Below are 13,619 nucleotides of genomic sequence, written 5' to 3'. Positions count from 1 at the left end.
GAGTAAGTCCCAGGTAAACGGGGATGAGTTGCTCACCTAACTTATATTCACTGAATTGTTTTATGACAGCATTGACTTGATTAGAGAAATCAGAGCCTTTGAGGACTTGGCAGATGCAGGGACGATGATTCATACCATGTCCCCTCTTAATTTGTATCTTCAGCCTGTTCAGAAGACAGCCAGAGCTTGGAGATTAAAATTGGATCACTGTAAACTTAACCTGTTGGTAACTCCAATTACAGCTATTTTTCTGGAGGAGATTTTGTTATTGGAGAAAACACTTTGTCTGGCACTTGGTATGCAATTATTGACCTAGTGAATATTTTTTCTTTATACTTGTTAATAAAGACCATCAAAACCAATTTGCTTTGAGTTAGCACCTTCACTATCCTACGCCAACTACCTATATCCGCTCTCCAGCCTTTTATCATCATTAGATCGATAAACTGTTTCCGTAAAGGACTAGATAATAGAATTTTAGGCTCTGCAGGCCTCATAAACTTTACCTCATTTTCCTCCTCCTCCTTTATGTCCTCCTTCTTTTCCTTCTTCTGAATGCTTTAAAAGTGTAAAAACTGGCCGGGCATGGTGGCTCACGCCTGTAATCCCAGCACTTTGGGAGGCTGAGGCAGGCAGAACACCTGAGGTCAGGAGTTCAAGACCAGCCTGGCCAACATGGTGAAACTTCATCTCTATTTAAAAAAAAAAAGTGTAGTCTGGAAGCTGGCAGCCTCCTCAGTCATCAGACTGGCACTAGTGACATGGGAGTGGCTAATGCATCCTCTTGCCGTTCCCGGTGTTTGGGCCCTGCCTGTGACGGTGGGAAAAGAAAATGGCCTTGCTGTGCTACAACTGGGGCTGCGGTCAGCGCTTCGATCCTGAGACCGATTCCGATGATGCTTGCACATACTACCCAGGTGTTCCAGTCTTTTATGATGCATTAAAGGGTTGGTCTTGATGTAAGAGAAAAACAACGGATTTTTCTGATTTCTTAAGCATTGTAGGCTGTACCAAAGGTAGACATAATAGTGAGAAGCCACCTGAGCCAGTCAAACCTGAAGTCAAGACTACTGAGAAGAAGGAACTATCTGAATTGAAACCCAAATTTCAGGAACACATAATTCAAGCCCCTAAGCCAGTAGAAGCAATAAAAATGCCAAGCCCAGATGAACCAATGACAAATTTGGAATTAAAAATATCTGCCTCTCTAAAACAAGCTCTTGATAAACTGTCATCAGGGAATGAAGAAGAAAGAAGAAGACAATGAGGAAATTAAGACTGGGACCTCATGTAAGAATAGAGGGTGTTCAAAGACATATTGGGGTCTAGAAAGTCTAGAAGAAGTCTGTGTATATCATTCTGGAGTACCTATTTTCCATGAGGGAATGAAATACCTAAGCTGTTGTAGAAGAAAAACTTCTGATTTTAATACATTCTTAGCCCAAGAGGGCTGTACAACAGGGAAACACATGTGGACTAAAAAGGATGCTGGGGAAAAAGTTGTTCCATGTAGACATAACTGGCATCAGACTGGCAGGGAAGTTACCATTTCAACATATGCTAAAGATTCACAGAACTTAGTTGAGAAGAAGCAAATAGCACATTGTTAAATGTGCACATTGTATTTGAAGGAGAGAAGGAATTTGATCAAAATGTGAAAATATGGGGTGTGATTGATGTAAAGTGAAGTTACGTAACTACGACTGCAACAAAGATTGAGATCACTATGAGAAAAGCTGAGCCGATGCAGTGGGCAAGCCTTGAACTGCCTGCAGTGAAAAAGCAGGAAAAGCAAAAAGACGACCCAACAGACTGAGTGGGAGGTGGGAGGAAGGCTATTACGTATTTCAGAATTCTTAATACTGTGTGAAGTGGTGGCTTGCTGCTGTAATCTTTTGTTTTGTTGTTGTGTTACTGAATCTGGCATTTCAGGGTTAACATTAGGTTCTTAAAAGCCAAAGTCAGTTTGTCTTTTTCTGCCTTTCATCTTTCTTTTGTGTTATGTAACATTGATTATTCATTTCTCCTTACTGGTAGGAACCACAGGTGTGTCCTGTACTTGAAGAGGCTGGAAAATAGCCCATAACCATAATTGCAGTGTTTCTTTGTATTTCTCTGTTAAGTAGATACATATTAAGGAACATGTTTTTTACATCTTTCTATTATTACATAATTAGTAAAGCAAGATGAAATGTCAAATTTTAATCAGTTTTTTTATGGATTTATGTTCTTACAGTACTTGAAAATATTTAAGGAAGAGATGAAGCTCTGCAGTTTTTTTCTATGTGGGATGATTACATTTTAAGGAGAATTAATCCTGAGATAGTGAGGTAAGTAAAGGGGAATATATGAATTGTTTAACAAATTGGAATGTGTTTACACCTACTTTAATTTTTAAATTACGTCAAAACTTACATTACTTGCCAAGCAGTATGATATAAGAGTAGAGGAAACATAAATAAGAATACAGAGGCATCAATTTGGTTAAAATTCACCATTTTATAAGACTAAGCAATAATCTTAAAAATCTCTTTCCTGAATATTTAAATGTGTTTGTATGGTGTTATGACTAAATTGTTCCTGATTTAGAGACTGAACCCTCTTAAAACCTTTAACTAGTTAAATATAAAAAAATTATATGTATCTTGCTTCCCTGATGGAAAACTATATAAAATTGTAGACTTAAAAGGTTTGTGGAAATACATTAGGATATCAGAAAACTAAATATATGGACCTGCTTTATGACTATCTATTACATGTCAAATAAAATAGCTTCTTTTGAAAAAAAAGTGTAAAAACCATTCTTAGCTCCCAGATTGTACAGGAACAGGTTCTAGGCCAGATTTGGCCCATAGGTCATAGTCTGTCAATCCTTCTAGCCCACAAGTCAGAGAAGTAGCTAATATAACATCCAATTTACTGACAACTGGGATCTCAGAAGGATCAGCTTGCCTGAGGTTACACAAATGTATTATCTTGGATTTAAAAATGTTCCTATAAGGTTCCAAACCATTTACTCTTTCCATTGTGCTAATCCTACCCAGACTTTCTCTTTCATGCTGATCGCTTTATTTTATTTTCACGGAGTGATCCTAGGAAACAATACAACTTGTTGACTGATTACTATTAGAGAGAGAATATCTCACCATCGATTTCACTAGAACTGAAATCATTGTATTTGACTGATATTTTCCACTATTTTGTTAATTAATTGAACAACTATTTATTGAAGATCTATCATCTTAGCGCTGTGGTAGGATTTGAAGCTATGACTGTGTATAAGACAGACTTGTTCCCTCTGCTTATGGAGATTACTATCCGGCAGGGAAAATAGACTTTAAGCAAATAATTGAACAATGAAAGGCATTACAGTTGTGATAAGTGCTCCAAAGAAGAAGTCAGGTTGCTGTGCATTACTAGTAATATTTCTATCTAATCAGTCAACTTATACATTAAGGGGAGGGTGGATGGGGGAATGCAGTACATGAACTTGAGAAGACGGGTTGGATTCAGGGAGAAAAAGTTTTAGCATTTGATTTACTGAATTACCTTACTGCTATCTATTCCATCCAGAAGCACTCAGCTGTTTTAATTAGAGTCAAGATGCCCAATGTTGAAAAGGGTAATTTAATATGATGATTGGACATTTTGCTCAGTGATTCTCCAATATTGGTGTAAGACTTTATTAAAGGGCATGACTTATTAAATATGCTAGTTTCCATACCTCTTCCCAGAGATTCTGATTAAGGATAGGGCCCAGGAAAAAATATACTTCTGTAGTAGGCAGTCCTTGATCTACACTTTTGATGAATAACTCCTCAAAATAGAAGGCAAAGGTATAATATTGGTCTTTGTTCCTTAGTTCCTCTAGTAGGAATGCAATAGCTACCTCTTAGGACTATATATATTTTTTTTAATTTTTGGGACAGGGTCTTGCTTTGTTGCCCAGGTTGGAGTGCAGTGGCGTGATCACAGCTCACTGCAATCTTGATCTCTCACCTCACGTGATCCTCCCACCTCAGCCTTCCGGGTAGCTGGGACTACAGGTGTGCACCACTATGTCTGGCAAATTTGTTTACTTTTCATAGAAATGGGGGTCTCTCTATATTGCCCAGGCTGGTGTTGAACTCCTGGGCTTACGTAATCCTCCTGCCTTGGCCTCTCAAAATGCTGGGATTACAGGTGTGAGCCACCAGATCTGGCAGGACCATATTCTTAAGGGAGCCAGGTCCGTCTCAGACCTTGACCAGACCAGAATCTTGGTCTTCATAGTCTTTTTTGCGGGGGGCGGGGGATGGAGTCTTGCTCTGTCACCCAGGCTGGAGTGCAGTGGGTGATCTCAGCTCATTGCAACCTCTGCCTCCTGGGTTCAAGTGATTCTCCTGCCTCAGCCTCCCGAGTAGCTGGGACTACACTGGCTAATTTTTTGTATTTTTAGTACAGATGGGGTTTCACCGTGTTAGCCAGGATGGTCTCGATCTCCTGACCTTGTGATCCACCTGCCTCGGCCTCCCAAAGTGCTGGGATTACAGGCTTGAGTCACTGCGCCCAGCTGGTCTTCATAGTCTTATTTGTCTCTTGCTGTTGTTATACGCCATACTCCTCCTCCCCTATTCTGACCTTTTGAGGTATGCTTGGGTTTTCATGTATTTTCTTGTCTTGATTTATGTTGTTTTTCTTCTTTCCAGTTTTGACTTTTGTTGAATGCTAGCTCCACTAGAAATGTTACCAAAGCAACGATAAGACAAAGCTGAATTTATTCTTACCATGGTAAGAAGAGCCCTGTATTGATGGTGTCTTAGCATCTCAGAGGAAGTGGGCCAAAGTCAGGTTATAGTTATGAGCGATTTAAAGTCTAGATTAAGCCTGGGCTTTCAACATGGGGACTTGCTTAGAATTCGGTAAGGACATGGTATAACAGTTTAACACTGGTAGATTTTGAGGTGAGGGGTTTAGAGACTCTGGAGATGTAAACTCTTGTTTATGCTTTTTATTGAAGAGTTGCTGTGTCTTTCATGAAATTCCTGGAATTAACAAAAAAGTTATTTTCAACTTTTAACTTTCTGAGCTAGAGTTTCCTGGAAGAGTAGAATTATATCAATGACAACAGTGGAGAAATGAAGTCATGTAAATAAATGTAGACAGTAAGTTGTGTGAGTGAACATGATTTTAGCTCTCACTTTTTTGAATAAAAATGATTTGAATCATTCATATTTTCCATTAATTTCTTTATCGGTTTGATTTTACTGGCATAAATTAAAGCATATTTTCCCCCCAGCAAAGTCTTGGGTTTGTACTATTTCTTAGATTCTTTCATGCTTGAGAATGTTCGTTGTGCTTTCTCTCTCCTTCCTTCCTTCTCTCTTTTCTTTTCTCTTTCTTTTTTCTTTTGCTTTTTCTCTCTTTCTCTCTCTTTCTCTTTCTTTTCTTTCTCTCTCTCTTTCCTTTCTTTTTCTCTTTCTTTCTTTCTCTCTCTTTCCTTTCTTTCTTTCTCTTTCTCCTTTCTCTCTCTTTCTTTCTTTCTTTCGCTCTGTACCTCAGGCTGGAGTGCAGTGGCGTGATCTCTGCTCACTGCAATCTCTCTCTCCTGGGTCCCAGTTCAAGCAATTCTCCTGCCTCATCCTCCCGAGTACATGGGATTAGAGGCACGCACCACCATGCCCAGCTAATTTGTGTATTTTTAGTAGAGACGGGGTTTCACCGTTTTGGCCAGGATGGTCTCAATCCCTTCACCTCATGATCCGCCTGCCTCAGCCTCCCAAAGTGCTGGGATTACAGTCTTGAGCCACCGCGCCTGGCCATTCGTTGCTTTTTCTTAATGAGGAAAACATTTTGGTGGAATATGATGTTTTTAGGGGAAATGAAGTCATGTAAATGTAGACAGTATGTTGTGTGAGTGAAGATGATTTTGGCTCTCACTTTTTTGAATAAAAATGATTTGAATCATACATATTTTCCAGTAATTTCTTTATTGGTTTAATTTTAGTGGCATAAATGAAAGCATATTTTTTCCCCCAGCAAAATCTTGGGTCTGTTAAATTTCTTGGATTCTTTCATGGTTGAGAATGTTCATTGTTTTTTTTTGAGTTGGAAAACATTTTGGTGGAATATGATGTTTTTAGAGGACACTTTCCTTCCCTCAGAAACAACAAATTATTCCCCAAATTTTTTATGCACACTTAGATATAGGAGATAGAAAGAATTTTTATAATAAGATTACATCCACTGCTTCTTAAATTGAAAGTTTTACATTTAAGCTCACATAATTTTAAAGACAGAAAAAGAAACAGGTAAAACCAAAGTAATTGCTAAATTTAAACGAGTGGTTCTCCACCAAAAGAGATACAAAATCGTATCTACAAGATACAAAATCCTTCTAGGGCTAACAATAAAAGACTATGAAAAAAGATTTTGGAGTCATATTTCTGTGATGTGTGTCATTTAAAAACATTATCTATTATTTAGCTATTAAGAAAATGAGAATATTTGTACTATTACATTTACCACCTCTGCCTTTTTTCTCCGGCCAGTCTTTTTTAGGTGAGCTACTGCTTTCATGTTTTTAAGCAAGTGACGTTTCGATTCTGTTCTGGAACCATGAGCCTTGTCATTAGTTGTTTCTCCACAGTTTTTCTAAGAATATTTTTATTTTGATTGGTCTACTGGTTAGGTTTCAATGTCAGGTAGTTTTTTTTTCTGTCCAGAAAAATTCACAGATATTGTGTTCCTGAGGTCTTGCACATGTGAAGATATCTGTTACTTTTATATTTTAAGAACAACTTAGCAGCATATGAACTTGGGTTACATTTTCTCTAGACCTTGTAGACATTGAATTTCTTTCCTTCGGACACTTGCTCTGTTGCCTTCTAGACTCGAATACCATGAAGATGTCTGAGGTCAACTTGATATTGTTTTTTTCTTTGTAGTGGTTTGTTTTCTTCCCTTGGGTTACTGATTATTTCTTCGTCCTTGAAATTTAATAATTTAATTAGGCTATATTAGTTATTCTATGTTCATTTTCATTTCATGCACTTAATCAGTAGTGTCTGGAAGCTTTTACTACTTTCGTCATCCCCACCCCGTTACAGTCATCAAAAAGAAAAAGTATATAGGAGACTCTTCTCAATTTGCAAAGCATATTAATATACATTGGAATGATGGATATTTAAAATGTGGCCAGCATTCCATAACTGAGTCATTCATTTAATTTCTGCTATGCATTTGCCAGATTCTATTCTAGGCAAACTAGGAAGATAAAGTCCCTGTTCTCAAGTAGCATCTAAATTTATTGCACTGTCCACTGTTCATCACACACATTTTCCATATCATGGCTTTTTGGTAGGTGTAGTGCTCATCTGTCTTATTCTGGGGGTGGGGAGGGGCATTATCTTTGCACATATTGGAGACAATTCTATGCTATGTCTGACCCTCTAATGGAGGAGGCAGGATGCAGATTCCCAGACACCCTTGCAGCTACCACAGAGGCATGTGATACAGGCTTCGCTACTTATATGTATGAGAGTGAGAATTTGATGTGGAAGTGAGAGAGGAGGAGGAGGTTTTACATGATATTTCTGTTATTTTTCTGGCAGTGCTAGTGTTTGGCTATCTTTGGTGACCAAAGCAGAAACAGCAGTAATTTTTCATTAGTTCCAAGAGTGACTTTCTTTGGTACTTGGATTAGCAGCAGTAGTGGGGATTTAGTCATTGATAAAATTTACCAATTTTGTTGTGTTGTTTTGGACATTCTTCCTGGAAGATTAACCTTATTCTGGTTTTCCAGGCCTTCCAAAATTCAGTCTTTTAATAAAATAATTTTTTGCATAATTGGGGGGATTCAGTTAAAAACATGGATTAATACAGGATGCTTATGCAGTGTATTATTTTTGTGTCTAATATTTTTTTCTCAGAATTTCGAATATGATCTATTCCTAATTTGGGCATACATATTTATTTATATTTATTTTAGATTTGTGGGGTGTAAGTGTAGGTTTGTTACATGGATATATTGTGTGATGCTGAGGTTTGGGCTTCAAATGAAACTGTCACCCAAATAGTGAATATATGCCCAATAATAGCTTTTCAATCCATTCTCCCTCCTTATTTCCCCTTTTGGTGTTCCCAGTGCCTATTGTTCCCATCTTTATGTCCATGTATACCTAACGTTTATCTCTCACTTATGAGTGAGAACATGCAGTATTTGGTTTTCTGTTCCTGTGTTAATTTGCTTAAGAAAATGGCCTCCAACTGCATCTATATTGTTAAAATGGACATGATTTTCGTCTTTACAGCTGCATAGTATTCCATGAGAGTTATGTACATTGTCTCAATCAAATCCGCCATTGACAGGTACCTAGGTTGATTCTACGTCTTTGCTATTGTGAATAATGCTGCAATAAACATGACAGTGCAGGTGTCTTTTTGGCAGAATGATTTATTTTCTTTTGGATATATACTCAGTAATGGGATTGCTGGGTTGAATGGTACTTCTATTTTTGGTTCTTTGAGAAATCTCCAAACTGCTTCCCACAGGGTCTGAACTAATTTACATTCCCACCTGCAGTGTATAAGCATTCCCTTTTCTCCACAGCCTCACCAGCATGTGTTATTTTTTTGACTTCTTAATAATAGCCATTCTGTGTCTAATATTTTTATTGGATTAGTCTGCCTTGTTTTACCCACTTCTATCTAATCATTCTTGTTTTCTTCAATGCTCTATATTCATCTGGTAAAATTTTATTTCATGTTAAAATTTGTATTTTTTCTCTAATATATTGCTTGCATTTCTTCTACTGAGTCTCAGATTTCTTCCACAAGATTTTTTAAAACTTCTTAAAACACTTAATGTTTTGACCAAGTAAATGAACACTCAAGAAATAAAAAATTCTTTGATGAAATAAATGTTGAGAAACCCATAAAAATTTTATAAACATCTTTGTGCCTAGTAATATGTTTAGAATTGATGATATATGTATTATTATACATTGCAGAAAGCCGAAACTACATTTTTAAAAGATTAAGAGAAAAACATTTATAAATCCTTATAATTCTTGTAAGCTACTTTCTATCTGTAATCTGTGATTATCTACAGATATAAAACAGCATGATATGGTTATTATACAGATACTTATATTTCTGTAATTGAATTATTGATGAATGGTACTCAGTAGTGTACAATCTGAAAGAAATGTTATTCCTTTCTTATCCCTGCCTTTAGGACATGAAATTGACAATCCTTTCTCCTCCCCTTGATGACATTTTAGGTTGGGTTCATAACTTTTCTAGTTACTTTGATCTAAAAGGAAATATTCATCTTCAGATATTAAAGGTCTTAATCAGATCTAAATCAAAAGGTCTTAATCAGATCTAAATCAAAATTTTAATCTCTCATCCAATTCCAAGTATTCCTCCTATTTTGGTTATCTATTGCTACATATCAAACCACCTCAAAACTTAGTGGCTTAGTAAGAGTTTGTAAAGAGTTTGACTTTGTAAAGAGTTTCATGACTTTTTAAAGAGTTTCAAGAGGATGGACTGGGGGTGATTTATCTCAGCTACATGATGTCTGGGGCCTTAGCTGGGATACCTACAGTGACTAGGGGCTGGAATACTCAGGATGGCTTCTTCACTCACATCTCTGGCACCTGGTGCTGCTTATTCATCTGACCTTTGCTCCATGCTGCATCCCATCCTTCATGGCCACTGCATATGGCCTCTCTCTCTAACAGGATTAGTAAGTTGGCTTTCTTACATGCCAGCTTAGGGGCCAAAGAGCAGGAAAGCAGAAGATGCTAGACCTTCTCAATGGCTAGGCTAGGAAGTCTTAGAACATTATTTGTGTTGATTTTTTCCTCAAGTAATTTCTTTTCAGTTTTAGGCAATAAATAAAAAAATAATAATATAGCAGGTTTTCAGAAAGTTTTTGCTTATTTTCCATTGTTGATGTCAGATTCTAAAGTTTTGGAAACACTTATGGATGTAAGTATAAATTTTTTTGAAAACAAAAAGTCATTTAAAATCATTGTAGAAGGTGCTTTAAGAAGAGTACAATATGTTGGTTAAGAGCATAATTTCTAGAATTTTGCTGCCGATTTCGATTCTATCTCTACCTCTTACTGGTCATAAAACTGGATCAAGTTACTTAGGCTCTTAGTGCCTCAGATTCCTTAAATATACAGTGGAGACATTAATAGTTTCTTCCTTTACAGAGTTGTTGTGAAGGTTAAATAAAATCATATGTGTAAAGCCGATAAAATATCTAGCCCTACTCAATGCTCAATCAATGTTAATTATTATTATCTAAAACTATCAATCCTACAGCATTCAGCCAAGGAGGAAAATGAAAACAAAAACAAAAATGGTGGAAAGATGACCATTTTGTTACACATGAATATCCAATAAATGTGTATAGATTATCACTATTAAAAGATAACTTGGTTGGGCAAATATTACAAAATTCAGCTATATGATATATCCAAGAGCCAAATATGAAATTAAACCCCAAAGAAAGATAACAAATAAAAGAATAACTAAAATATATATCAAGAAAATTATAACCAAATGAGAACTGGCAAAGTAAAACAAGACAAAGTAGAAAATATGGCAAAAGACATTAGTAGACATAAAGGCCACTACATAATAATAATAATTTTTGATATAAAAATTATAAATTTCTATGTACCCAATATTGTCCCAACATAAATAAAACCCATTGGGCACAGTGGCTCATGCCTGTAATCTCAGCATTTTGGGAGGCCGAGGTAGGTGAATCACTTGAGGTCAGGAGTTTGAGACCAGCCTGGCCAACATGGTGAAACCTCATCTTTACTAAAAATACAAAAATTTGCTCGGCGTGGTGGCAGGTGCCTTTAATTCCAGCTACTCGGGAGGCTGAGGCAGGAGAATCGCTTGAACCCAGGAGGCAGAGGTTGTAGTGAGCCGAGCTCATGCCACTGCACTCCAGCCTGGACAACAGAGCAAGACTCAGCCTCAAAAAAAAAATTTATATATTTATATAAATTTAAATGTAAGTATTTATATATTGATATAAATATAAATATATGTATTTATATAATATATATTTATTAAATATAAATATAAGTATATATTTATCTATAAAACCAAACCATTGTGATTATGAATTTGTCAAATTTATCTTATAATTATCTTATTCCACATAATTATAAGAAAATTTGACAAATTCATAATCATAATAGGATATTTTTAATAAACCTTTATCAGAAGTTAGTAGACCAAGTAATAGTGTAATGATCTTGAACAAAACTAATGGCTTGTCCTGGACCTCAAAATAGAAAATATGCATTCTTTTTTAAGGATACATGAAAAAGTTATAAACATTGTCCAGGTGTTAGGTCTCAAAAGAAGTCCCTATGAAGGTCAGAGTGTGCTCTCTGAACACAGTACATTAAATTCGAAATCAAGAATAGAAAGCCATTTAGAAAGACTGTATTGTAAACTAAAAAAGTACTGCTACGTGAGAGTTAAAGAATAAATGACAATGGAAATAGCAACCTATTTAGAGTTGAATGATGATGAAAGTTTTATTTATCAAAGTTGCCAAAAAAAGTTATGTAGAGGTTCATTTACAGCTTAATTTGAAAATAATTGGGTTAAACATTAACACAAAAAACTACAGAAAATTGACAAGAGGAAAGAAAAAAGATAAGATAAATGAATGAACTAGGAACCAGAGAGAATCAACAAAAGCAAAAGCTAGTTCTTTATTAAGATTTAGACTGTATTTATAAAATTTTGTATACATAAAATATTGTCTTATGAATTCTCTGTCATAGGTGGAAAAAATGTAGAGAGGTGCATTCGAAGAGATGGGTTCCAGAATTTTTCCACATATGTTTAGTCTCTGTTATCATGTTGCCTAATCATATAGATGTATTCCTTTCTTTACTTTCCACTATTAGCTTGCATTCTGAGAAATAAGAAAATATTGTCACAATTGAGATTCACATGGCTTATGTAGTAAATAAATTTCCTACTGCATTTTCTTGAGCATGCTTGTCCTACTACAAAGTCAAAACAAAATAATGAAGGCTAAATTAAATATAAATGTACATATGTATATTTAATTCAAAATAATACATTGCTCATAGAGAAATAAAGTAGAAAGTATACACCAGAAACCAAATTCCTACTTAGTGTGAGTTGAACCACATATGGTATATTTCAGACATACATACAAGAATTGGTGGAATGTACCTAATAACATTTTTCTTAAATTTCAGGGTTCAGGTTTTGTTTAGTTGTAACTTATTGTTTTGAAGCGACATTGGCTTTTTTTTTTTTTTAATAGCCAAGCCTTTGACATTATGAAGAATACTGCCATCTATTTTATAATGGCAAGGTTACTAATGGGAACTGTCTTTGTGTGGATTTATTTCATCTAGGTGCTGATCTGCTGATGAATTCTAGGGGAAAGATTGTATTTTATTGAGTTAGTTACATTTATATAACTGGAATTGCTGTCATTTTCTCCTCTATAGAACCTTAATTCCCTTGTTCAAATGGCTCAAAATAGGTTGCCATTGAAAGCTATAAAATAGGTAACAGAATGAGTTTTGCAGTCATAGAATATTCTGGTACCCTTACGTAATGCAATCACTTTGGACATTAAACTAAATGGGCTCATTATCTTTTCTTTTCAATCTGCTTCACACTTAAGGAAAATGAGTATTAATCTAGAAGAATGTTTTATTCTTTCTCAACTCAAAACTTGTACTCTGCCTCTTTTATTAGAATTAGCTCTGCTGTCATGACCTGAAGATTTCCAGTCTCATGAATTCATTACGTTGCCACTTTATTTTCAAGAACAAGCTATGTACCCTTTATATTATATTTGAATAAAATTGACTTTGCTAATTATTACCAAAAGAAAATGGAAAGGATTAGAAATTAAGTTTGGTTTAGTCAGTATTTATTGAATATGTAATATGTGCTCATTTTTGTGAGGGAAAAAGAACCGTAAGAAATGCTTTTGCATATTTTACTCAAAACTGACAAGTAATTAATTGTTCAAATTGATGATGCTAACTCTAAGTGCTATTTTGGACATTTTGACTTTTCTCTGGTCTACCAGGAGAATTAACATGGAAAGATTGGACTTTGGTTAATTCACACAAGTGCTTGGTGAGCACTCATCAATGATGGGATATAGTTGTGAACAGCACAGAGATAGTCCCTGCCTATATGATGCTGCAAAAAACATAGAAAAGAGTTTTAGAGGGAATAGTGTCTTCTACTGGAAGCAATTTCTGAGATGTCAAAAAAGTGACAACGACTAATGTACTCTTCTACGCTCGGGAGACTCTGAAGGGGAGACCTGTGATTATACGCATGTTCTGCCTTGTCTGTGTTTGCTCAGTGAGAGAAACATGAGTGATTGATTTCCAGGCCTGAAGGGGCATTTGACTCAACATTTGTCAAATGCTCCCATTCAGGTTCTCATCCTACACTTGAATAAAACACAATCGGTTTATTAAATCAACGCAAAAATGAGATTGTGGTTAAAACACAATAAACCTATGCCATTCTTTGGGGCACATATTTTTCTTCTAAAGTGAAAAAAATGCTGGTGTAACTAGGGA

At 35.7% G+C, this 13,619-nt stretch overlaps 1 pseudogene; it reads left to right on the top strand.

Moving 5' to 3' along the window:
- The first annotated feature begins 647 nt into the window (after positions 1-647).
- LOC100967537 (cysteine and histidine-rich domain-containing protein 1-like) overlaps positions 648-13,619 on the top strand; it is a 244,316-nt pseudogene continuing 231,344 nt past the window's right edge.

This window comes from Pan paniscus, chromosome 1 (genome assembly GCF_029289425.2).
Source record: "Pan paniscus chromosome 1, NHGRI_mPanPan1-v2.0_pri, whole genome shotgun sequence".
Taxonomy (NCBI): domain Eukaryota; kingdom Metazoa; phylum Chordata; class Mammalia; order Primates; family Hominidae; genus Pan; species Pan paniscus.
The sequence above is the reverse complement of the archived record's forward strand: the minus strand, read 5'-3'. Positions and strand labels throughout refer to the sequence as shown.